The sequence below is a fragment of the Prionailurus bengalensis genome, chromosome B1, assembly GCF_016509475.1.
Source record: "Prionailurus bengalensis isolate Pbe53 chromosome B1, Fcat_Pben_1.1_paternal_pri, whole genome shotgun sequence".
NCBI classification, from domain to species: domain Eukaryota; kingdom Metazoa; phylum Chordata; class Mammalia; order Carnivora; family Felidae; genus Prionailurus; species Prionailurus bengalensis.
This window is the reverse complement of record NC_057344.1, coordinates 44,408,660-44,436,274: the sequence shown is the minus strand read 5'-3', so window position 1 is coordinate 44,436,274 and position 27,615 is coordinate 44,408,660. Positions and strand designations below refer to the sequence as shown.

At 37.1% G+C, this 27,615-nt stretch overlaps 1 protein-coding gene across 6 annotated transcripts in view; it reads right to left on the bottom strand.

Annotated features, from left to right (window-relative positions):
- Positions 1 to 24,923, bottom strand: part of NSD3 (nuclear receptor binding SET domain protein 3) — a 118,175-nt gene extending 93,252 nt beyond the window's left edge. For 5 of the 6 annotated variants that reach the window (XM_043563936.1, XM_043563955.1, XM_043563945.1 and 2 more), the window contains exon 1: positions 24,388 to 24,472. The gene's annotated coding sequence lies outside the window, so the exon portion shown is untranslated. Of the gene's footprint in view, positions 1 to 24,387 lie in introns of all 6 variants that reach the window. The other variant, XM_043563980.1, reaches the window with a different exon arrangement.
- Positions 24,924 to 27,615: the final 2,692 nt, after the last annotated feature.

The window sequence follows — 27,615 nt, the reverse complement described above, 5'->3', positions numbered from 1 at the left end:
GGTAAAACCTGAGACTCTTTAAAGTAAAATTTTGAAAAACATGCTTAATCTATAAGAAAAGTGGCCAGATCCATTAATGCCAGAGTTTTGAAAGAGACTCCATTCTTTTTGGTTCTGTGTTCTATTTATATTTTGATTTAATTATATGATCAGAGTGATCTTCTGACTATAAGTTAACTTCTGTACTGCTTATTTTGGTTTTCATAGTTTAAAAAATCATTTAACTGTTAGTAATGTAATAACAAAGGTATACTGTTAAAGAACAGAGGTATGCTATTTTGCTTTCTTATATCTATTTTAAAACTATAAGCCATTCGACCTTTTTGGAAATAAGTAGAAGATAAATATTTTTAAGGAGCCCAAACACATACCTATAATAATCAGCACACACAAACTGCTACTATTAAGCATAAACAGGATGCAAATTACGCTAAATCAATATTTTTCCTTCACAAGCCTTCCTACATTTTAACTTAAAAAAAAAAAAAAAAGCAAGGGTGAGGGTGGAGGTTATGGGAAAAAAAAAAAAGAAAAATCAACCATTTGGTTCTAAGAACTTGATCACGCCTCTACAGCACCAAAAAAGGAAATGAACAACAATGTTTACCTTTTATTCACTAAAAGCTGCTAGAATTGATAGCATCTAATCTAGCTCTGTTATAGGCAAAAAACAATAACCGAATCTGGTACAGTGACTACACAATCCAATGTCAATCTTTCAAACAAAATGGATCCTGCTTGAAAATTTCTAGCAAGGAAATACAAATAAAATTACAAATGGAAGTCGTTGTTCCATTTGTCTTTAGATAATCTTACCCTTTAAGGGAACAAAACCTGTATCAGATTATAAGATTTACTCTTTACTCACAAAGAAAATAAAGTACTTTTAATAATAACCAAGTGTTATACAGTTGGTAGTCACAGCCAACCATAGCTGTAACCACAGTGGTACAGAAGCAAATTATTTCTCACTGAAATTTGGGCATTTTTTCTCAACTTGTTACATTCCCAAGGTAATGCAAATGTTTGGACTTCTGAGACTTCAGGGCCATTATATAATGATACTAATTCTATAGGTACTTAACACATTTTTAGTTTCCCTAAGATATTTTTAACGAAGATTTGCAGATGTCAAAATTATGACGTTTGAAAAAACTGGTCAAACTTCTGAAGCATTTAAAGGTATTTACTACCATTCTGGTTGAGGCTAACTCTTTGAAAGTTTAATGATATAACTTGGGAAAGATCTTCTTTTCTGAACTATTTTTCAGTTATTATACTAATAAAGCATCAATTCGCCAAATGACACAAAAAGCTTACAACATTTTAGTATGTTAAATAAATGTTCTGTGTTAGTAAACCTTATCTGGGTATCTTGACTTAAAGGTACTTTCCGAGGTAGCCTTTTAAAAAGAACTCTAAGCTGCTGACTAATTTCTGGGTTAAACTGGAAAATCTGCTTGTGTTAAAAAATAGGCAATTCAGGAGAGAATGTATCCCCTTTATATTTTCATGTGATCTTACTTATCCACCAAGATATAAGGCAAATTGTGTCATTTTTATACAATTACAGACAACATTCAAATCAAAGTAGTCTCACTCCATCTATATCTAATAAACTCAAGATGTATCAACAGAAGAACAAAATTCTTGTAGTATTTGCTACATGACATTTACTCATTACCAACTAAGCAAAAGATAAACCACGTTCTTCAATAATGGAGAAATAAATTATGAATTTGATGCCTAAATAATAAAAACAAAACAAATAAATCCTGGTAAGATTTTCTCTTCTTTCTCCCTACTAAGGTACAGTCTTTTTGTTCTATTTTCTTAGATAGTATTATTCCTAGAGAATACCCTGCTAATCTATCAATTTTACTCAATTTAAATAAGAATGCTGTCATGAAAGGCTGCATATTGTATGATTCCATTTGTATGAAATATCCAGAATAGGCAAATTCATAGTGACAAAAGATTAGTGGTTGCCAGGGACTGGGAGAAGGGAGAAATGGAGGCTGACTGCTAATGGGTACAGGATCTCTTTTTGAGGTGATGAAAATGTTCTGGAATTAGTGGTGGGGTTGCACAACTTTCTGGATATACTAAAAACCACAGAACTGTACACTTGAAAAGGGAAAATTGTATGGTATGTGAATGATATCTTGAAAAAATATGCTCTAAAAGAAATCAAGAAAGGATCTGCATATGCTTCTCAACAATAAAGTCTATGATATCCATTCAAAGGATGACTAGTTTGTACACCTTAAATGTGCTTAAAATAAAAAGATTTACATTTATTAAGTTACAGTAATTAACAATGAAACAGTAAGATCCTGGACACACATCCAAGCCTATATGGGAATTTGGCTTATAACAGAAACAGCACTGCAGGTTAGTAAGGAAAGAACAGAAAATTTAAAGAATGGTACAGATAGGGGCACCTGGATGGCTCAGTCGGTTAAGTGTCCAACTCTTGATTTTGGCTCACATCATGATTTCAGGGTTGTGAGATTGAGCCCTGTATCAGGCTCTGTGCTGACAGTGCAGAGCCTGCTTGAGATTCTCTCTCTCCCTCTTTCTCTGTTCTTACCCCATTCATATTCTCTCTCTCTCTCTCTCTCTCTCAAAATAAATAAGAATGGTATGGAAAACTGCTTCTCCATGTAGAAAAAAAATTAGATCCTTACCATACAGGATACCAAGTCCAGGTGGATTAAAGACCAAATATAAAAAGTAAACCTTACAAACTTTTAAAGAATAAACAAAAACATAAAACAGGAGATCTTTACAAACTCAAGGTGGAAGGATTTCTTAAAATACACAAAGAGTTTACGTGATTAATAAAATCAACAATCTTAATTTTAACAAACTGTATGTCAAAGATACAACATAAGTGAAAAGATAAGCCCCCCAACTGGGAGACAATAAGCGTAATGCATAAAAGAAAGCTGGATTCCACCCTCAAACTTTCTTCCAAATCTACCCAATTCTTGCTATGTTCACTGGCTCTGCCTTATCATTTTTCATCTGGATTAGAGTATCAACTTCCAAATTGTTCTTCCTGCTTCCCAAGTCGTTCACCTCCAATCTGTTCTCTATAGCACTGACAGTATTTAAAAAGAAAAACAGGGCGCCTGGCTGGCGCAGTCGGTTAAGCGTCCGACTTCAGCTTAGGTCACGATCTTGCGGTCCGTGAGTTCGAGCCCCACGTCGGGCTCTGGGCTGATGGCTCAGAGCCTGGAGCCTGTTTCCGATTCTGTGTCTCCCTCTCTCTCTGCCCCTCCCCCGTTCATGCTCTGTCTCTCTCTGTCTCAAAAATAAATAAATGTTAAAAAAAAAAAATTAAAAAAAAAAAAAAAGAAAAACAAGCAAACAAACAAAAAACCCCTCAAATTTAATAACCTCTCATGACTCTCCATGCCTTAGGATAAAATCCAAACAGCAGAAGACCCTTCTTGATTTGCCTACTTGTCCGGCCTCCTCTCCTGCTGCTGCAGCTTTCCCACCTTGCTCTCCATCATTCTAGCATCTTCTCTGTCATCTACTTATGCTTGAAGATTCTATTCAGATGTGTTAAAATACTCCAAGAAGCTTTTCCAGATCACCTCTCACACATCACACACACTTTGAAGCCAGGCCAAGTACCCTCTTCTGCTGGCATAGCATCCCTACCTATACTTTACTTAATACACTTTAGCACTTAATACACCGTAAAGGGCTATTTTAACCTACAGGAAGTGTGTGTGTGTGTGTGTGTGTGTGTGTGTGTGTGTGTGTATGAACATGATGAAATGAAATGAAATGAAATGAAATGAAATGAAATGAAATGAAATGAAATGAAATGAAAACATTTGTGAAAGAAATAATGGTAAAACAACATTTTATCATATTGATTCTGGATACCAGCTGCTGTCTGTTAACTACCCTCTGTGGGCTGAGGCGATTTGGGGCCAAGGTTCATACCAGCTCCTCCTTCCTTCCCATTCTGGTGCTACTGCAATGGGAAGGAGAACAAAAGTTGCAGCCAGATTGTCCCCACTCCAACCTATACAAGCTTCTCTAATAAAAGAAATATTTATTGAGCATCTACTGTTTACCAGACACTGGGCTCAGCACTAAAGTTACAGGGATGAAAATTCAGACATGGCTCCTGCGATTGTACAGTTACATTATTACCGGAGAGAGAAAAGCAATAAAGGGCAAGTGCTGGAGAATAGGCTCAGAAATTGCTCCTGGTAAGATTCATTTATTCATTTCACATCAAGTACTCGTATTATGTTTAGTCTTGAGTACTAGAGATAAAAGATGAGCAAGACAGAGTCACTGATAACAGAAAGGGACAAATGCCTGGATGGCAAAAGAAAATGCTCAGGGTTAAGAAGTTGTGGGATGTGGGAGAGGATCTAGGGACTTCAGACATTTCCAGACTTACAGGAAAAAAGTCCTAACCTGTGGAAAGGGAGGGGAGCGCCTTTGCAATACCTACATTAACCATTATCTAAAAGGGTTTCAGCTAAGAACTTTCTTGGCTTCTTGGGTGCCTGGCTGTCTCAGCTGGTGGAGCACGCAACTCTTGATCTCAGGGTTATGAGTTTGAGCTCCACGTTGGGTGTAGAGCTTACTTAAAAAAAATAAAACTTATTTGGCCTCTTAATAGCATAGCTTCCAAATACCTAGATTATTAGAAGAATCTTTCTTGATATGTTACAAAACTAAATTATAAGCATGTAATGAAATTACATAATTTAGGGAAATAAAAACAACTCAGATGCCAGACAATATGGAAAGACTGGAAGTCTATATTAAGGACAGTGGCCTACTTCATCTCTGAATCTCCAGGCTAACTACAGTGCCTGACTCATTATCAATAAAGAAATCAAATGTAAACAGAAGGGAGTATCACAGTAAAGGGCCACAGAATTGGCTTGACAATGTAAATATTTTATTAAAAAGTCTTTTTAATGTTTATTTATTTTTGAGAAGTGGGGGGCAGAGAGAGGGAGGCACAAAATCTGAAGCAAGCTCCAGGCTCTGAGCTGTCAGCACAGAGCCCGACACGGGGATTGAACCTACAAACCATGAGATCATGACGTGAGCTGAAGTCAGATGCTTAAACAACTGAGCCACCCAGGTGTCCCTGTAAATATTTTAATATGAGCTATAACCACTAACTAGTATTAGTGAAATACCACAGGCTGTTTGTTAGGAGCATGCATTTAGAACTGACTGTACAAATTTGCTTTTTCCTTCTTAAGAAAGGTCACGAATTAGGCTAGAAAGTACCTGCACTCTGATTATACGTCCAACACAAAACCAAACTAGCAGCAGGTTATCAGGTCACTAAGAGGAAAACACAACAAAACAAAATATGCCCCAATTATTTTTGAACGTTTTCAAAAGTTACTTTGTAATCTTACTATATTTTATCAAGTAATCTTTTCATCAGATCAGAATAGAAGACATTTTATTAAGTGCTAGAAATACAGTATATAAACACATCACACAAGAGTCACTGACTGACAAGAGGTTTTTTTCCCCAGGAAACTAAATATTTACACAACCGTATTTAATATGAAACTCACTACCAAGAATCTAATAATTCTACAGGTGTATATAAACTATTAACATATTAGGGATATTTTTCAAAGCAGTAGGTATATAATGAAATGAATCTCTGTTTTTTGTTTCAGTGTATAAAAACTGCAGTCATTACTAATGATATTGAGAAGCTATCATAACATTATCACCACTGAGCATAATACATAAGAAGAATCTAGAACTCTAATAAAATGACTTTCCTTTTTTTTTTAAATCATGTACAGACTAACACAAAGCCTGTATTAAAACAAAATCGGTTTACATTAGAATGCCCAGCTATATTTGAGGTGTCTTTGAGTAACTTCAGCATTCTGAGAACTGCCAAATGTGTTCAGATATCTGAAATTCATGTTTATCTTTAATTTCCAAGGCAAAGGATAGCAGTGCCATCTTTCATCATGGAAAAAGCAACCAACCAACAAAACCAAACCATGTTGACCCTCGAACAACATGGCAGTTAGGGGTGCTGACAACCAGTGCAGTCCAAAATGTGCATATAACTTTTGACTCACCAAAAACTTAATTACTAACAGCTAACTGTTGACCTTACCACAACATAAATATACATTTTGTATGTTATACATATTACATACAGTATTCTTACAATAAAATAAGCTAGAGAAAAGAAAATGTTAAGAAAACCAAAAGGAGAGGGGCGCCTGGATGGCTCAGTGGGTTAAGCGGCCAACTTCGGCTCAGGTCATGATCTCACGGTCTGTGAGTTCGAGCCCCGCATTGGGCTCTGTGCTGACAGCTCAGAGCCTGGAGCCTATTTCAGATTCTGTGTCTCCCTCTCTCTGACCCTCCCCCATTCATGCTCTGTCTCTCTCTGTCTCAAAAATAAATAAAAAAACGTTAAAAAAAAAATAAAAAAAAAAAGAAAACCAAAAGGAGAGAAAATACATTTGCAGAACTAGATTTATCCAAAAAATCTGTGTACAAGTTGGCCTGCACAGTTCAAACCATGTTGTTCAATGGTCAACTGTACTTCAATTCTAGAAGAAGTACTAGGAACTTTTTTTTACATTTTGTTAATTGTTGTATGCCTATCCCTTAGTGCAGTAAGTAAATGAGAAAGACTGCTAAATGAAATACAGAGATGACAGAAAAATCACATCTCGGTCTTTTGGCTAAGATCAAGTGCAGAGATGACAGAAAAGACCAAAGAAAATTATAACTGTTGTTTTACTAAATACTCATTTCCAACCAAGTAATGAAGACAGAAGAAAATACATTTTAACTATCAAAATATAGTCAAAAGTACAGCCCAAAATCACAGCATTAGTGTTTGCTGTAACAGGATTTCAACTTCATAATCTAAAATTATGCAGGTAATTTTAATGTGTAAACCTTCTTTGGAAACTTCATCAAACTGCTGTGTTATACTAATCTCTAAAATTATTAACATTTCTCAAGAGCCAAATATGAGTTACCAAATCAAATTTGGTCTTTAGTATCTAGGCTTTCTGTAACTCACTGATTAAGAAGTGATCCAAAATTCAAATATATGACTGAGAACTAGACTAAGAAGGCAATACATTTATCAATGAGTTCACACTGTGAAACAAGATTTCTCAACCTTAGCACTACTAACATTCTGGGCCAGGTAATTTATTGTGGAGGACTGTCATGTGCATTGTAAGATGCGTGATAGCCTCCTGGCCTCTGCCCACTAGATGACAGTAGAACCATCTGCCAGTACTAAGAATCAAAAAATATTTGTCTCCAGACTTTGCCAAATGTCCCCTTGGATGCAAAATCACCCCAGGGTTGAAAACTACTACCCTAAAATGATGTTCACTAAAATGTAAACGTTTACTATCTCTGAATGGAATTATGGATACATTCTGTTCTTTTTTGCTTTATCTTTTGCTTTTCTGTATTTTTTAAAATGAGTATAAAAGTTTCAATACGTTTTACAAAAGAAAAAATATAATTCACTAATTATTAATCAAGGAAATACTCATTTATTCAGTTTGTACCCTAGTTTTTAATGACTAGTATGCACAGATGTTTTCCCAAATATGAAATGTTTCTGAGCATTCAAAATGTTTAACAAAAAAAAATTCATCTCAGAATACACCCAGATTTTAATCTATATAAGGATTTCTTGAAATTTCAAATGAAAAATACTTTAAAGATGCTTTAAGTAAAACAGGATCATTTACTGAACACTTTTGATTTGATGTTCCAAGTGCTTGGCAAGAATTACAACATTTAACCCTCAGAAAAACTAAAGTGAATGTTAGCATCTCCATTTCACAGATGAGGAAACTGAAAAACAGCTTAGGTGTCTTGTCCAAGGTCCCACATATAATAAGTGATAGAGCTGGGAGTCAAACCCAGGCAATCTTACCTCATGACCTGCACTCTTTACCACATGCTATACTCACTGACCATTAAACCACTTTCTGTCCTGTCTGTATTAATTCAGAAAGGCAATGCTTACTGCTTCAGAAAACATCCCTTGTTACTATAATTAACAAAATCAGTATCTTCAACTTGCACAGAGGCTGTGATATAATAATGCCCCCCCCCCCACATGCCCACATCCTAACCCCTAGAACCTGTGAATGTTACCTTATGTGGTAAAAGGGACTTTGCACATGTGATTAAGGATCTTACCAATGGAGAGAGCATACTGGATTATCTAGCTGGGGCCAACGTAATGACAAGGATCCTTATAAGTGAAAAGGGGAGGGAGAAGAGGCGGGAAGACACTACACTTCTGGTTTTGAAAGTAGAGAAGGGGGGCGCCGGGGTGGCTCAGTCAGTTAAGCATCCGACTTCAGCTCAGGTCATGATCTCACGGTCCATGAGTTCGAGCCCCGCATCGAGCTCTGTGCTGACCGCTCAGAGCCTGGAGCCTGCTTCGGATTCTGTGTCTCCCTCTCTCTCTGACCCTCCCCTGTTCATGCTCTGTCTCTCTCTGTCTCAAAAATAAATAAACATTAAAAAAAAAAAAAGAAAAAAGAAAGTAGAGAAGGGGACCAGAAGCCAACGAATGCAGGCAGCCTCTGTAAGCTGGAAAAAGGCAAGAAAACAGATTCTTCCCCTAGAGACTCCAGAAGAATACAACCTTACTGATGTCTTGATTTTAGCCCTGAGAGACCCATGTTGGACTTCTGACATCCAGAAGTATGTGATAGTAAATTTGTTGTTTTAAATTTCGTTTGGCATCTAGGTTTGACATCATTTGTTAGAGAGGCAACAGGAAACTAATAGAGTCTTCTCTGAAAGCATTTCCACTCACTTTGTTGTCCTTAGTTCCACTAACATCCCTATAAAGCACAAACAGGGAGGAGGGGAATTACCATAGATCCATTAACCTGAGATTTGGAGAATCTGAAACAGAAATATCACTTTAAAAAGTCTTACCCTATTACAACACAAATATTCCTGTGTATGGATACAAATATAGTAATGTGACCTACAATTTGTCCCTGGACAGCCAGAAAAAGCCATTAGATTTAAATTGCTGGTAGGGTGTGGCTGCCACCTTTTATACATGCAGAAGAAAGGAAATACTTCTTCCCATTTTGTTGGCACAGTCACTGCTGCTTTCTATGCTCTAGAGTTTACTTTCATTCTAGTCATAGATGTGATACAAATAATGAAATGGCAGTAAAGCCATTCCCAGACAGGACACAATGTTATAGATCGTTTTATACTAAAATACTTACTGTTTTTAAGATCTTCAATTTCTGGCAACTAAAATCACTGGGCCACACTGCATTTTGTGACCGATTTTCACAAAAATATGTAGAGGGAGGTGGAGAAAATCTGCACTAATAAAGATAGCACTCTGGTAAGAACCATATTTTAAAATTCTGTTAAACATAAATGAACAAGTTAAAAAAGAAAAGCCTCACACAGCCATCCAAAAATACTACATTAAGCCAATATGTAGTGATGAATAACCTCTGATGAATAACCTCTAAGTGGAAATGTATTTTGTAAAGGTAAAATAATAAGTTCCCTAAATAAAAAGGCTTTCATTCACATCTTAAAACACTGTTTAACTATTTAAGAGTACGTATAGAAATAAATAGTAAAAATAAAATCCTTTCCACACTTACCTTGTTGACATTTTAAAATTAGAAATTAAATCACCTAATTTACTGTAAAAGAATATTTGATTTCCAACAACTTGGAGATAACTCAAATCATTATTAGCCAAATACTGCTTGTATCAGTTAAAGTGCCTATGTCTGCTACCCAGCGATGTTCATTCATAGATCATAAGTCAAAACATACTGGAAAATCAGGAGCAAGTAGTTCTCCTACCATTTCAGCCAATGGTATATAAATGACTCTGAGTAAACCCCTTCATCTCTAAGAAGTTATGAAATGAGGCTGAATACTCAAAAACTGACCGTGTAAATATTTTCTCATTTAATGTTTTTATTTATATACTTGTTTATTTATTTATTTAGAGATAGAGAGTGAGCAGGGGAGGGGCAAAGAGAGAGGGAGACAGAATCCCAAGCAGGCTCCGCAGCATCAGCACATGAGATCACAACCTACGCCAAAATCAAGAGTTGGGCACTTAACCAACTAAGCCACCCAGGGACCCTGACAAAAGCTTGTTTTTAAAATAAGAGTTCATAGGGATGCCGGGGTGGCTCAGTCAGTTAAGCGTCCGACTTTGGCTCAGGTCATGATCTCACAGTTCGTGAGTTTGAGCCCCACATCGGGCTCTATGCGGACAGCTCGGAGCCCGGATCCTGCTTTGGATTCTGTGTCTCCCCTTCTATCTGCCCTTCCCCCACTCATGCTCTGTCTCTCTCTGTTTCTCAATAGTAAATAAACGTTAACAAATTTTAAAAATAAATAAATAAAATAAAATAAAAGTTCACAGAGAAACATTTCTATACAAAATCATTCTAAATTAATCACTTTAGGGGCACCTGGCTGGCTCAGTCGGTGAAGTGTCAGTTTAAGGTCATGATGTCATGGTTCGTTGAGTTGGAGCCCCACATCAGGCTCTGCACTGTATCAGTGTGGAGACTGCTTAGAAGTCTCTCTCCCTCTCTCTGAGCCCCTTCCCCACTTGCTGTCTCTCAAAATAAATAAACTTAAAAAAAAATAATAATTACCTTAAATTACCTACACCAGCATCACTAAGATAATCAAAAGCTGAGTCTCACCCTGCCTATTCCCAGACTCCAACTGGCATGTTATTCCAAATATTTATCTTATTCTTCACAGAATCCTTTTGTTTTGTTTTGTTTGTGAAATGGTTCATTACTGAACACCAACTATACAGCAGATCTTGTTCTAGCTCTGGGAAATCAAAGGAAATAAGATTCTAGTCTCATGGAGCTTAAATAAACCAGAAAATTTCAGATAGTGATAAACTACTATAAAACAGGGTAATAGGATACAATGACTGAGGGGCTAGCCTGATTAAAAAAAAAAAAAAAGGCTTAATCAAAACCAGGAATTAGTTATATAGAAAGATTTAAAGAAGACAAGTGAAGAGGTGATCATTAGGCATATCTTTTATTTCAATTTCTCTTTGTTTCAGAGACTTCTGAGATATGGCAATAGCAAAAAAATTTAATAATAATTTAATCAAATGTTCCATGTAACATGAAAAGTTTAAGTTTGAAATCTTATTTAACCGTAACTATTCCAGAATACTACAGAAATAAAATTATTCTGTTGGTTGGCAGTCTATAGTCACTTAATTGAATCAATTAAAAGAATTTTTAAAAACACGTTAGCTTTCAAATAGCTATTACTAAGTTGTTTTCTATGACTAGATTTATTCACTAAGACACTGAGTATTTTGGAAAAATGAGATTTTAAAACCCGACCCCACAAAAACACACAAATAGATTTCAAGAGCAAATAATGTGAAAAATATGTCCACCTCTACTTAATTCTTTCCTTTATTAAGAATATCTAAACCTGGGGCACCTGGGTGGCTCAGTCGGTTAAGCATCCAAGTCCTGGATTCAGCGCAGGTCATGATCTCATGTCTCCAGAGTTCAAGCCCCAAAATGGGCTCTGTGCTAACAGTGCAGAGCCTGCTTGGGATTCTCTCTCCCTCTCTCTCACAATAAATAAATAAACTTTTAAAAAGTTTTTTAAAAAATATTTTTTAAAAATGTCTCAATCAGTGCTAGCCACATGTGGCTATTTAATTTTAAACAAATTAAAATTAAATAAAATTTATCAAGTACATTAGCCACATTTTAACTGTTCAATATCCATATGTGGCTAGTGGCTGCCATGTTAGACAACACAGCTATAAAGCATTTCATCATCACAGAAAATTCTATTGGACAGTGCTGATATAAATTATTTTTCAAAAAAAATTATTTTTCATATTTGAACTAAACAAAAATATTCCAAAGAAGCTTATAAAAATAAGGTTAATCATAAACTTTTTACTTTTTTAATGTTTACTTATTTTGAGAGAAAGAGAGCGAGTGAGCAGGAAAGGGGCAGAGAGGGAGAGAGAGAATCCCAAGCAGGCTCTGCACTGTCAGGGCAGATCCCGATGTGGGGCTCTAATTCACAAACTGTGAGATCATGACCTGAGCCAAAATCAAGAGTCAGATGTTCAACTGACTAAGCCACCCAGGCGCCCCAGTCATAAACTTTTTAAAGGAATGGGTGAGTAGTACTGTGAAGCCAGAAAGAAGTCACATAAGAGGTTTAGTAATCAGATCTATATTCTAGAATAAGACAGACTGAGATAAGTCTGGGATAAGCAAAAACGTACTGACATCCGTCTTTCGTAATGAGACTTGAATTTTAACTCTGATTCTACCTCTAATTTAGCTGTATGAATTCTGAGGGATACAGAATTAGGCTTTTGTGTATATCTAATAGCAGAGGTTAAAAATCAGATGATCCAGATAACCTGAAAAGACCCCAAACAATGGAAAATGGGCTATGATTCCTCCTAGTTATCAATAAATAGGTGTACAGTTTGGATTTTCATGCTGACAGAAATATATGTGGTTTAAAAAAATTAACTTTAAGGTCTTACCTAACATTAACATTACAGAAAGATGTTCATTATTTGAAAGAGCAAACAATTATATGAAATTGACAACCAATATCTATTTACATAAATAAAAATTTAGGGGGTAAAATCAGCCCCATATTTCTTTCTACCATATTTCCTTCTACCAAATTCTCTAAGTAAATATAAAGGTGCATTACAGAAGTGGCACATTTTCTTCTAATTTTTATTTTACTTTTTCTGAGTCTATACTACTAATAAAAGAGCAACACTATTTTTAAAAGCGTAACTGTATTACTCCACAATCTGTTTAACTACAGTGTTACTGCCACAAATATTTTCTGAAATTTTCACTTAAAATTTTTCCACAAAAAAATGTGTGGATAAGGGTCAAGGATATTAAAATATCCTGTATTAGGAAGTGACCTGCATGAAATAAAACACAATTAACTAATGAAATACAAACAAAACAAAAAAACCCCACCCTATATTGTATTTCAATGGACTAGTAAGTGTGTCATTGAATACAATTATACAAATTTCATTGACTCTGATTTCATTGCTATACAATAGTTTAGGATGCTTTGTAGTTCTTATTTTTTCCTGACTAAACCTCAATACTATTGAATTGCCTATACCAATATAAAACTTACTAGTAATATACCATATTTCCCTTATCTACTGGGTTTAACCTCGATGGTCTTCACTTTGTTCTTGACCCCACCCGGCACAGCAGACATGGTATTAACACTTGAAGAAAATTTAGATTATTTTCCAATCCCTTCCATCAAGGGTATTGACTCATACTAAAAATTACTACAAAATAAGTAACTCCAATCAGTCATCTTGCTCCATGCACTATGAAATCTAGTAAACTAACAAGTTCATCCACATATTTTCCTACCTCTTTCACCAACAAACTTTTAAGTTATAGTAAAATGATTTGAGATTGGTTCTCAAAATTTTGTAAATGTTCAAATTTGACTTTACCTTGTATTCTCCATTCACCACAGCAAGACAAAAAGAGAATGCATCACAGAACTGATATGTGGTTTTTAAAATACTAAGTAACTTATTATAATATCTAAAATAGTTGGGGCGCCTGGGTGGCGCAGTCGGTTAAGCGTCCGACTTCAGCCAGGTCACGATCTCGCTGTCCGGGAGTTCGAGCCCCGCGTCAGGCTCTGGGCTGATGGCTCAGAGCCTGGAGCCTGTTTCCGATTCTGTGTCTCCCTCTCTCTCTGCCCCTCCCCCGTTCATGCTCTGTCTCTCTCTGTCCCCAAAATAAATAAACGTTGAAAAAAAAATTTTTTTAAATAGTAATTTACTAAGTTTATCTTTCCTATAAAGACCAGTTTTTGGTTTTTGGTTCATCAGGTTTATCACTTTAGTATTTTAGGATCAATTGTATTCAACATTCCATTTCAAAATAAGCAATAAAAGTTAGGACATAAGACACTTCATACCATATACTCAAATTTTACACTATCAGCTATTTGCTGAATCAGAACACTAAGCATTGGTGAAGCTATAGCCACCATGCTGTTGTAATAACAACAGTGGAAGTAAATTTGGACTGGAAAGTTAACTTCATGTTCATACTTGTACCAGCATGAATTCTTACAACTGGGAAACACTCACATAACCCATGCAAAGATTCTATTCAAGTATTAGTTAACATTCACTTTTAACTTCTTTGAAACTGAGTTTAGGCCAGATGAATTCATTTCTTCATCTATTAAACATGGGACTAAAGTCTAGTTCATTTTGCAAATATTATTTTTCTTATATTAAAAAAAGTCATCGGGGCACCTGGGTGGCTCAGTCTGTTAACTCTCTGACTTTGGCTCAGGTCATGATCTCGTGGTTCATGGGTTCAAGCCCTGCATGGGGCTCTGTGCTGACAATTTGGAGCCTGGAGCCTGCTTTGGATTCTGTGTGTCCCCCTCTCTTTGTCCCTCCCTGCTCATGTTCTGTCTCTCTCTCTAAATAAACATTAAAATAATTTTGGGGGGCACCTGGGTAGCTCGTCAGTTGAGTGTCTGACTTCGGCTCAGGTCATGATCTTGCGGTCCACCTCAAGCTCTGTGCTGACAGCCCAGAGCCTGGAGCCTGCTTCAGATTCTGTGTCTCCCTCTTTCTCTGCCCCTCCCCCACTTCTCTCTCTCTCTCTCTCTTTCTCTCTCTCTTTCAAAAATAAATAAAAATGTTAAAAAAAATGTTTTTAAGTCATTAATTATCAGCTATATGCCTGGTCCAGTTCCAGGTACACTCTAGCAGTTCTAATTTGGATCACTATAACTCCAAAAAGTAGATATTTTCATCTCCAGGGATGACAACACTGAGCCTTAGTTGTTAAGGTGGGACTCTTGCCCTATACTCCACAGGCCCATGGAGTTGGGGGAAAAAAAAAAGATGTTTTGTCAAATGGCTTAAAGCAAACAGAATGACAGAACAACTTTCAGGGTGAAGGTCACTTAAGCAAAGCAAACCTCTCTTAATAAAAAGAAAACCATACTTTCTTTAGGGTGACAAGTTTGCTATAGTTAATTACACAGGTATAGCACACTTTCTATAGCCATTTTCTAAAATAAAATGTTTCTAAATAAAATTTGAACAAAAAGAAACATATTTTAAACCATATACAACACTCTCTCAATAAAGGCATCTTGACTGGAGAATGATTTTATAATTTGTAAAAAATCTGCCACATACTTTGTTTCATAAACTCTGTTATGTCAGGATTTCTGAACATAGGATATGAGCATCTTCATCAGTAACTTTCTAAACTCACTCATAAATGGATATAAAGTGTGTGTCAGTCAATTATATCTCAATAAAGGTAGAACTAAAATTTGGGGATGCCTGGGTGGCTCAGTCTGTTAAGCCAGCTCAATCTCAAGGCTCACGAGTTCGAGCCCTGCATTGGGTTCTGCGCTGAGAGCATGAAGCCTGCTTCAGATCCTCTGTCACCCTCTCTCTGCTGCTCCTCTGCTCGTCTGTTCTCTCTTTCTCAAAAATAAAAAAAAAATAAAATAAAAAAAAAACTGGAAATAAAAAAAAAAAGGTGATCACAAAGAAAAAATATGTTATCACATAAATGATTGTATTATTATACATTTGCACTACACTTTAAAAACCACAAATTTAACAAAGCCTTTCTGATATTGCTCGGAGTTTAAACTAGCTCAAAATTTTCTGGAAATGTTCTAAAATTAATTGTGGTGACGACTGTACAATTCTACGAATACACTAAAAAATGCTGCATTGTATACTTTAAGTGGGTGAATTGTATGGTATGTGAATTATTTCTCAACAAAACTGTTATTTAAAAAAACCCTTCTGGAGAACCAACTGGCAATACGTGTTAAAAGCCTTTGAAATGTTCATATCTGTTATGTAATTCTATTTCTAGGAATCTGTTGTAAGGAAATAATCACAGTCATAAAGGCTTTTGTTTTTTAATGTATAAGGATGTTCATCAAATCATAATATCCCAAAACTGCAAACTACCTAAAATACCATCAATAGAAGAATGGTAAACAGATATGGCATACCCATACAATGAAATTAAATGTCAGTTCAAAAAATCACATTCTCAAAAAATTAATTTCACAATAAACCATGTTACCAAAATAATATTAATGTACAACTGCAGTTTGTTAAAAAAAATACATATAGATGCATAAGAGAAAACACTGGAAAGATATAGAACAAAATGTCAGTAGTTACTTCCAACTGGCAGAATTTCAAGTGATCTTAATCTTCTCTATATCTGACTAGTCTTCAATTTCTCTACAATAAAAATCCTTCATAAGTTAAACATAAGTGTTATTTTTAAACTAGTAGCCACTTTGAAAAGTACAAATTTTCCATTAAAAAATAAAAACAGGGCCATCAGCATTTCTCACGAGTATTATGTGTTGTGCCTGTATGTATATGTGTCCAATACCTTAATTAATACATTAACCTCATAGTTTAAAACCTTAACTAATTCTATCCCCAATAAAATAAATTCTAATGATCCACGCTTAATTTTACAGGTGTTAACACAGAAACCACGAGCTGGCCAAAAGCGTATTAACTCTACTTCATACCCAAAGCCAAACTACCTAATCTAGGTTTAAAACATTATTATATCAAATCACATTTGCTTCCACATCTAGGAAAACTCAACATGTATGTTCATTTCAAGATTTAAAATAATTACTTATCATCTTTGCTAGGGGAAAATTAGCCAGAATAAAAAAGAACAACATTCTACGGCATCACAGGAAGGAATTCAAGGGTATGGTAAAGCACAGCAAAAAGTTTCTCATCACAACCAAATATGAAATACTATGTGCTAACGTATTTGGATTCTGCAGAAATCATTAAAAAAAAAAAAAAAGCTTAAAAAGTAACAAAATTACAATAACCAAATAAAGGTTTTACTTTATGTATGTAGATATGTTCCAAAAATGTGTTCCAAAAATGTCTTTTCCAAAGTCCACACTGCAGAATTTTATGCAAGTATATTGTATGCAACAGGTAGTCAGAAAGGAAAAAAATTCAATTTTCTCTGTTATCAAAATCCTCGAAAATTAACATTTAACACTTCCAAACATATAAGAAAACAGTCTGCTAAGACAAAGAAGCACCCTCAAGTAAGTTTCTTCAGTTTCAAAAAAATTTGATTCACCTAGACAAAATACAGAAAAGATAAGAATCAAAAGGTATCAAGGATGAAGTGTCAAAATAGAATGTCACTACTGATTACTTCTCAGGTTAATACTTCTTGAATAGTTACATTAATGTGAAAGCAAGAGAGTCAAAGCAGTTTTTATAAAATAAGATACTTAGCTTAGGATATTATTAATAACTCAAATTTGATATTTTCTAAGCAAAAATCATTGTTAGAGTTTGCATATTAATCTAAAAATCAGTAGTCATTAAATTCTACAAAAAACTGTAAGAGATGAACTCTGAAAAAAACACTTTGTATAAAATGGCATGATTCTTATAGAATTTAGTGTCATTTTTTGTTTCACATTCATTAATATAGCACTAAGATTTCAAATCACTAAATGACTACACTGGTAGGAAACTTGTTTTTAATTGCCTAGATAACCCTTTTGATACTAACAGTAACTGGTGATTCAGTTTTTACATTTCCTGACCCCTCATTATTAATTTTTCAGATTACTTTCAGCATACTGTTATCCTGAAAGTCCAACTACCATCAAGGCAATACCAACTAAACCAATGAAGCAGTCTCTGTAGTTTTCCTTAAAGGGTTTATTACCTGAGTGGTCACTACATAATGTTTACTTTCTAATTATTTGTTTATACTGTACATTTAGGGTTTTTTTTTTAATCTTTTTTTTTCAAGTTTATTTATTTTGAGAGAAAGAGAGAGTGGGAGGGACACACACACAGAGAGAGAGAGAGAGAGAGAGAGAGAGAGAGAGAGAGAGAGAGAGAATCCCAAGCAGGTTCTGCACTGTCAGCACAAAGCCAGATGTGTGGCTCAAACTCACGAACCGTGTGAGATCATGACCTGAGCCAAAACCAGGAGTCAGATGCTCAACCAACTGAGCCACCCAGGTGCCCTGTACATTTAGGTTTTGTGCTTTTTTCTTTATATGTCATATTTCACAACTTAAAAGTTTAAAATTGTTTCTTTCTTAAGGTGTTTTATGTGTATGTGTTTAAATGTACAGTTTTCTTAAGACTCTATAGCTAAGAGATATTAGTTACACAAGACTCAACAGACACAATACTGTCTTGGCTACAGCCAAAATGCCACTAGTTAAAGGCAAGCCTCCATACAAGACTTCCTCATCTCAAATCAACTTGATAAACCAAGTTTTGTTTGACTCACAAAATCCCAGGAATACATACATTTCTTAAATTTAAAATATCCATCTATGTACTTCAAGATGTATGTATATACATCATACAAAATTCAAAAAGCATGTTCCATGGTAGAAAAACACTTTACTGTTATTTAATGTTTATCTATTAAAGTAAGGATAATGCAGGCTATGAAGAAAAAGTCAAGAAACACACATATTTTTTTAAAAGTGTCTTTTTTAAGTAAGCTCCACACTTAACGTGGGGTTTTGGAACTCACGACCCCAAGATGGAGAGTCGCATGCTCTACTGACTGAGTCAGCCAGGCATCCCTAAAAAAAATTTTTAAGTAATCAGACAGAACTCTGAAAACCATATTCTACCTAACATGCCAATCTACTCGGCCTAAGGATTTCCTGAAACCTCAATTTTCCCATCTTTAAATTTGGGTTAAATAGTTTTTATGCTTTCCAACTTCACGTTTTAAAAACAAGTCCAGTTATCATGTAGGAATTCAATCAAACATCTTAGAAGATGTCATAAGTGCAAGGTACTATTAGATAATAAATTCATACATTTATACAGTTAAAATGTAAAGGATACAAAATTTTTTCATTTTCCCTTCACTTTCTCCTCAATGTAGCTCTAAATCTACATGAAAAAAGGAACCTAGTAAAAAAAGAGTTACAGATCCACATCTTAATAAATTTAAAAATAAGAATCATTTTTCAAGGAGCTTTGCAAATTCAAAATCTCATCGATAGGCAGATATATTTTAGGAGTAATAACACATATCCATGTAGTAAGAACTGAACATTCTCTAAATTCACAAAATTTTAAATATGCCTTTTACCTTTATTTTATGCCACACTGTGCAGGCACAACATAATACGAAGTGTTTGAAAGTACTTACTAGGTACTTAGTAAAATCAACAGTAAAAACCAAAACTAAAACTCTGTAAGCTTTTCAAAAACGTGTTGGGTAGTTGTAGTATAATCAATTTCTTAAATCTACATTTATTAACATTTATAAAAAGATTAGCCTGCACAAATAAAGGTGACCATTCATTTAAAAACTCAAAGGCTGGACATGCTGTTTATTAACAAAGGAATAAATCATCTTAGTTGCTCTTTCAAAAAATAACAGACTCTACTTTTTTTTTTTTAAGTAAAACTAAAAACAGCATTGTATCAAGAAACAAAGTTTATAGACACCAAATTCTAAATCTTTTTAAGGCTTTGATAATTCTAATTTTTAAGTGTCTAAAACTGACTTTGTTTCAAAAGAATCCAATGAATAAGTATCCATGGTAACTTATTTTCTTCTTGACAAAAATAATTAAAAATAAAGTAATCAGTGGTGCCTGCTAAGATCTTTTAAAACTTGTTTTCAAAGAGCTATTTTTTAGCTCATTTTTAAAAACTTACTAGTGACTCCATTTTCTTTCCAAGTTCCTTTCTAGGACCACGATGGACCTCTTATTTTTTTCATTTCACTGCTATTTTATTTCATTGATAATTTTATTAAAACAGGAAAAATTCTGCCAAAACCATTTCGTTACCCAAAACACAAACTCTAAGATCCTTAGACAGGGTTCATTTATGCATGTAAGAATGCTTTGTGCATATACTATATGTACAACATAGTGAACAAAGTATGAAAAAAAGAAACAAGATCCTTTGGCTCACTGCAACTTAATCCTTTTGCATTCATTATATTAAACGTGCCTACCCTTGAATATTCCCCTTCACCTTGAGCTTTTACAGAGAGCTCAAATACCGTCATAATAAATGAAGTAATGTGGTGTAGTATAAAGAGCCAGGTACAGATCTGTCACCAAAGGAACTTAACTTCCTTAGGCCTCTGTTTTTTCTCTTATAAAATAAAGTAGTTGGATTATATCTCTTCCATTTAAATTGGCTGTTAGGTACTTAATTCAGGACCTGCTATACTACTTACAATAGTAAAAATAGTTAACATCCTGTTAATCAATACTCCAAACAATAGAATACTACATGACCCTTTAAAAAAAAAAAAAAAAAGTTGTAGGAGTGCCTGGGTGGCTCAGTCAGGTATGCATCTAACTTCAGCTTGGGTCATGGTCTCACAGTTTGTGAGTTCGAGCCTGGCACTGGGCTCTGTGCTGACAGCTCAGAGCCTGGAGTCTGCTTAGGATTCTGTCTCCCTCTCTCTCTGCCCCTCCCTATTCATGCTCTGTCTCCCTCTCTCAAAAAATTAAAAAAAAATTTTTTTAATTAAAAACACTTGTAGATCAAATATGTGCTAATTTAAAAGGATGTCCCAGGTAGCCTATTAAAACACAAGAGCAAAAAACAAAAACAAACAAAAACCCCAAACACCACAATAGCAAATGCAGACAGTATGACCCATTTTGAATGTATTTTAAGACAGATATACATATGTATGTACAGATATTTTCTAGAAGAAATAGAATATATGGAAAATATCTATAGATATTTTCAGAAGAAACTTCAAAATGGTTATTGGGGGAAATGGGGTGCTAACTTTTTTTTTTTTTTTTTTACCTCTTAGCCTTTTATAATATTTGAAAAAAATTTACATAATGAACATGTATTATCTTTATAGTTTTTTTTATCTTTATAAATTTTTTAAAAGAAACTAAAAGACCTGCCAATCCAGGTTATATAATTAGAAAAGACCTGGATTCAAATACTGGCTTTGCTAGTTACCATCTGTGTGCTGTTAAGATACTTAACCTCAATTTCTCCATCTCTAAAAAGGAGTCGATAGTACCAACCTCATGCAACTGTTGGTAGGATAAAAGGAAATTATACGTGTAAGGCACTTAGCATAACATACTGTAAGAAGACAACTATTAGCAGCTTTGCTATAATTATTATAAATATCATAAACTTCAGAAACTGAGTGTCTTTAGAATCAGATTTGACAATTCACTCAAGGAGGACCATCTCAAAGGCAACCAATTTCCTTTACCCAAAATTGAATCAATCTGATTAGTACAGGAAAGAGCATATTTAGTAAGATTAAAAAAAAAAAAGCTATCACAGGTAGCAGGTGGGCTGACAGACACGGTAATCACAGCAAAGTCTGGGTTTTAATTAATTATTATCTAACTAGAATAGCCTTCTTCATTATGTGGATACCTATCCAAAGAGCTAGAATACTCAATACAGCTAGTCAGGGGACCCTGCTTTTGACAAAATGCTGAATACATAGGAATACACTTTTTTAAAAAAGTAATTCAAGCTTCCAACATGAGTTTTTTTCTTCTTTCAATATACAAGAATTTCTCATTTTCCTAAATTTATGGCAGTGATAGTTCATGCACACAATTTTACCAGTTAATTACAAATAACATGTCAACTGAGTGGAAGATATAAAAAAAATGAGATCTCCATAAAAATTAATTCCAAAAAAGCATATTGAATAGTTTTTTTTTTTTTTTTTTTTTTGAGTGAAACTTTTCCTCACAGAGTTTTTTTAAAATTTGGGCTTAGGGGTGCCTGGGTGGCTGAGTCAATTAAGCGGCCAACTTCAGCTCAGGTCATGATCCGGTGGTTCACGAGAGCCCCACATCAGGCTCTGTGGTGACAGCTCAGAGTCTGGAGCCTTCTTCGGATTCTGTGTCTCCCTCTCTCTGTTCCCTCCCCTGCTTGCACTGTCTCTCTGTCTCTCTCTCTCTCAAAAATAAATAAATAAACAAACATTAAAAATTCAGGCTGAATATCATCAAGTCAAAATACATCAAGTTTTGAATCTGGCCTTTAAACTAAAAGTACTCTCATAAAGTATTACTCTAACAATATTCAAATTAATTTTTTCAACACACCAAGAACACCTCCTAAACTTCTATATAACAACTGAAAGGATATTGCATTAAGATAGATTAAATCAATATGCAGTACAACTGGTTTGAGTCCATCATATTACAATTTTAACACACCTTCCTGGTATTAGAGAATAGTTTCAAAATCAATACGATGGATTAAAGTTTGAATTACCCCAATTACAACTATAAAACAAAAATAAAAGGTCACACACACACACACACACACACATTTAATCCTTTTCAAATAGGAAAATAAAATAGGCTCCACTTAACAATGTATCTACTGTAAGTTTGTCAGGATTTAAACCTTTAGAACAGTAACCATTTCAAATTACACAAGCAGTTACATTTTAATACATTAAAGCGTTATTGTAGCTTTCCTGAGAGTAACCTGAAGTTCTCACCAAAAAACAAAAAAAAAAAACCCAAAAATCCGGCAGTTCACTGAGGCTCTAAGAACTGCATGCCTACTTCATAGATCATTACACTCTGCTGAGCTGACATCTGGAGACTGTACTGACCTGTACCCATGAAGCAAAGAGAAGGGATGGAGGAGAGAGAGCGTATTAAAAGAAAAAACACTTCTTAACACACCCGTCACCTATGAGCATGAACTGTCGGTAACATCATTGTAAAATACACCTACTTCTAATTTTCCAACATTCAAAATACAGCAAGAACATAACCTACCACAAGCAGATCTTTCTACCCCTTCTCACCCCCACACAGTGCTTTGCCAAGAACACAAGCCCAAGAAAAATAACCAATGCAATTTCCTTGTTTACTTAAAGAATTTCAGAAAACATGTTGACTGCTTCCGAAGCTTCTAAAACAAATGAATTTTCAACATTTAAGAGTTTTTATGATCACATTTGAAATACGATAGCAATGATTCCTTCACCCAGTAAACATACAGTTTCAACTTTATAAAAAGGGTTAATTTTACACTGCAGTTCATTAGCATGCCTTGTTTGCAACCAGAAGGAAGAGGGAAAGGGGGTGGGGGGAGCAGCAAAACACACAAGATGGAAAACATCACTACCTCCTTTGGTGGTTATGAATAATTTTAAATTACCACAAGATGTATGGGAAGAGTTCATGAATAGAAAGAAAGGGGGTTGACGGTCTGAACTGGCCCCTTCCACATTCATGCTGCTGTCGGAGAGAAGGAATTTATTTACACTGCAGTGCCTGGCAGCAAACATGGCTGCCCCTACCCCCTTTAAATCTGAATAGTCTTCACTCCCTCAGCAAAACCATCAAATGATGGCCATGTCTCTGCTGTCTTGACACCATAACACTAACACATTTCCTCCTCCCCCAAAACAGCAAAACCCCGCACCTCCTCATTTCTCAACAATCACCACACTAGAGCCACTAGCTTCTTCTACATTCTCTAGCCTTGAAAGAAAAGGCCCAGAATACACAGAAATGTAGGAACAAAAGGCTTTCCCTTCCTTTAGCAACCCCCTTCCCCTTCTCTCCCTCCCACTCTGTGATGCTTGGTCGGTAGTTCTCATCCTTCTCAACATTCAGTGCATTTCCCTCCCTATGCCAGTTCCAAGTCTTCCAGCTTCCTGAGTCTGCGTCCCATCTTCCTATGCATCCTGTCTCACCGATTTCTATCCCTTTTCCTAATCCACCTTTTCCTTCACTTCCATCCCCTCGTTTCCTTGATGCCCCATTTCTCCAGACGATTCTGTCCCCTTCCCCCAGACTCTCCAAGTTTCCACACTGCACCCCCAAACCTAGTTCAGTTCACCCAGGTCCCTAATCTCCAAACCTAACTCTTCTTCTCGTTCCCTGCCCCTCCCCCGTTCCGTCTTTATCCCCGCCCCCATCCCACCTTTACTCCCAATTCCCACCTCAGCGCCACTCCGTCGCTCATCCCAATCCCACCTCCTCTGCCCCACCTCCCCATCTCCACACCCCCCACCTGGCCCTCTGCTCTTCCTACTGAGCTCCCCTCGAACCCTTGCTGGCCACCAGCTTGTCCTCCCATCCTTGTTAGGGTCTCTCTCTCTCTCTCTCTCTCCCCCCCCGGGTCCCATCCCTACGTCGCTCCCTCCTCGTCGTTCCCTCCTCAGCCCTTCCTTCCAGCACACACACATACACACACAGACGCATTAACTTTACCTTCAGTTTGTTCCATTCTAACCCCCCGGCCGTGTCAGTACGATCACAGGAGAGACACGGAGGCCCGGAGTGGGGCTGGGGTGCGGGCAGCCGCCGGGGCTGCGGGGGGAGGAGACGGAACCGAGCTAGGCCGCATGAAATCCCCGGGCTAGATTTTCCTCGCGCCGGACGCCTCTGCCATGGCTGCCGGCACCGAGGAGGGCCGCGGCCGGCCAGGCCGGGCGTGAAGCTGGGATGAGGAAGGCTGCGGGAGACGGGGTGGCCAGGGGCGGTGGAAGGATGATGGGGGGTCGCCGCGCAGCCGCTGCTGCCAGAGAGAAGGCTGTGGCTGGCGGCCGCGCCGGAGCAGCAAGGTCCTCGGGGCTCTACTCGGCCTTCGCACGCCTCTCCGCAGCGACCAGTGGACAGTCCCCTTCGGTCTCCGCCTCCGTCCTGCTCGCCGCTCCCGCCGCCGCCGCCGCCGCCGCCCGCTCCCGCCGCCGCCGCCGCCGCGCACAAAGCCCCCCCACCCGGGCTCTCGGAACGCCGCCGCCGCCGCCGCCGCCAAATCCTCAGCCTCTCATTGGCCGCTGGCCGCGGCGCCTGCCGGGAAATGCAGTCCCGTGTTTGGGGGCAGGGGGTGCGAAAGGAGGAAGAAGGTAGTCAGCGGGGCGGAGAGGAGCTGCCCGGGAGAGTCTAGACGAGAAGTGAGACCGCAGGCGATAAAAGCAAAGACAGGAAGGAATGATACGAAGGGGAGCTTAAAAAAAAAAAAAAAATACTTTAGGAAGCTAGGTTAAAGGTTGGGCCTGTGAGGTAAAATTGTGTTCGTGCGTGTTCTGATACTTATTAAATAATAGCACATAATAAACAGCATATGGTACTCCTCAGAGTGACACTGCTGTACACTCCTTAGATGTTAGAAACAACCTACAAACGAATGCCCGGTTAAGATGACCGGGAAAGAGAAGAACAATTTATGTGCAGCCTTGGCTGCCTTCGGTCCGACAGCTGTCAGAGAAGAGCTCCCTATTTCACAGGAGCCTGCGTCTGGAATCCGTGGCCAGCAATTTCAGTTTTGAGCCTTGGGGGATAGTCGCTCATCCAGCCTCGGATGTGAGCCCCGGATGCCCCACCCCGCCCCCACACCCCGTCCCGCCCCACAGTCTCAAGCCGTGGCGGCATCTCAGTCGCTATGAGGAAGCGCTGACCTCCCTGGCAGACACCGGGCCCCGCACGCCTTCTTCCTGCTCGCACTGCGGGCCCGGAGGCTTGTGGGTAACCAGGAGGACGTCGTCAACGCCGACTGCAGCCCGGACCCCAGGGACCGAGAGGGCTCAGTGTCCGTCACGTGCCTGGGTCCTCTGCTGCTCACAGCCAGACCTTCGCTTCCAGGGACGGGAGGGCATTTGTCCTCCACAGAGCTCACTCAAGCTTGAGAAGAGGAAAAGAGACCCAAATTCTCTGTAACCCTCTAAGCGCTCCCCCTTCTACGAAATTTATGTTAAACAATAGAAGGTGTGTGACATAGTAAAGTAGCCTTGCAGGAGTGTGCGAAATTTGGTGATTATTTCCTGGGGCCTGGTGGTAATGACTTAGAATGTTGCAGCACAAGAGACGTGAACGTACGAAGGAAACACAGCAGCAGAGAGACAGCGAAACCTATCCTCTGCGTTATGGTCTGAGAATAAAGCCGTATCACTACTAGATGTTACACTCTGCACCGACATTATAGTTCTGGATCTGTTTGGCACGGCCACAAGAAATTCCTGATATTTTTATCTTAAATACCATTTAAACAAGAAATTAAAAGATTCCTACAGATCAATTATTTTAATGATTACTAATTATGTTTCAGGGTTTTAAAAACATAACCCTGTTAATAATACTGCAGATGATATTGATAATTAAGTGTCTCATTACTGTCAACCATTAACTATTTCTAAACCTATTTCTATGGTTTGTGCAGTACCAAAAGTTAAAGGAATCAATCCGAATCTATTTTTGTTTACTTTAAATGTCTTTTTAGAACACAGACATCTTAAAGGAGGACACCTGAGAGGTTAAATCTTTTTTTTTTTCTCCTATGATCCTTTCCACCATCATCCTTCCTTTCCACCTTCCTGTAAACTCCTTGCTTTGTTGACAAACTGTTGCTTCGACCTGACACCTGGATTTTCCCCTTGAGGAGAATCTGACAAATTGTCCCCAGGGATTTTATTTTAATCTGCTTCTAAGTGACAAGAGTTTAAAATTGAAGTTGTGCTGGGGCACCTGAATGGCTCAGTCGGTTGAGTGTCTGACTTCGGCTCAGATCATGCATGATCTCACACCTTGTGAGTTCAAGCCCCGCATCAGGCTATGTGCTGACAGCTCAGAGCCTGGAGCCTGCTTCAGATTCTGTGTCTCCTCTCTCTGCCCCTCCCCCACTCGTGCTCTGTCTTTCTTCTCAAAAATAAACATTAAAAATAAATAAAAAATAAATAAATGAAATTAGTTATGTCAAGTAGATGTATAATCTCTTCCTGCAAAACATTAGAAAATGTATTGTTAATAATATTGGATCTTGAGTCATATTTAGAGAAACGGCCGTTAAAATTAATAATTTACATTTTCAGCATCTAACATCTTCTGAGGTTCAGATCATGCTTTCTCTTCTCCATACAAAATGAGCAAACAGTTCATTTGAAGACAGCAATCAAACACAATTCGCAGGGCCACAGTTATGGAGAAAAAAATTTTTTGTTTCTCTTCCAAAGATTATATCCAAAAACTCCTAACATGATAAATCACTTAATCATGAAAGTCAAAAAATTGCCAGGCCTGAGAGCAGAAGGCAAACATTGCTTTGAACAAACAGATTTCAATAGGAAGGTTCTTAACCCTTCCCTTTTTAGAATAGGATTGCTGACATATGGCTGTGGTAGAAAATCTAGCTCATCTTTCCAATACTGAGCTTGGAATCGTTCATCTGGTTTATGAATACTTAATGATTTTCACTGTGCCTGGTTGTAAGTGAATACAATGCATGAATAAGAATATTTCCCGGTATAAAATGTCTCCCAGGGAACTGAAAGGAATATTTTTGCATCTTTATGATCTGTTCCAGAAAAGTACATGTTTATGATAGTGCAGTGATTAATTTATGGAATTAATTTGAAAATTATAACTACCTAGCCCTTTAGAGCTCAACATTTGCCATCGGGAATTTTCAGGAAAGGAAAGGTGAAGAGACCAAAGCTTTGTAGA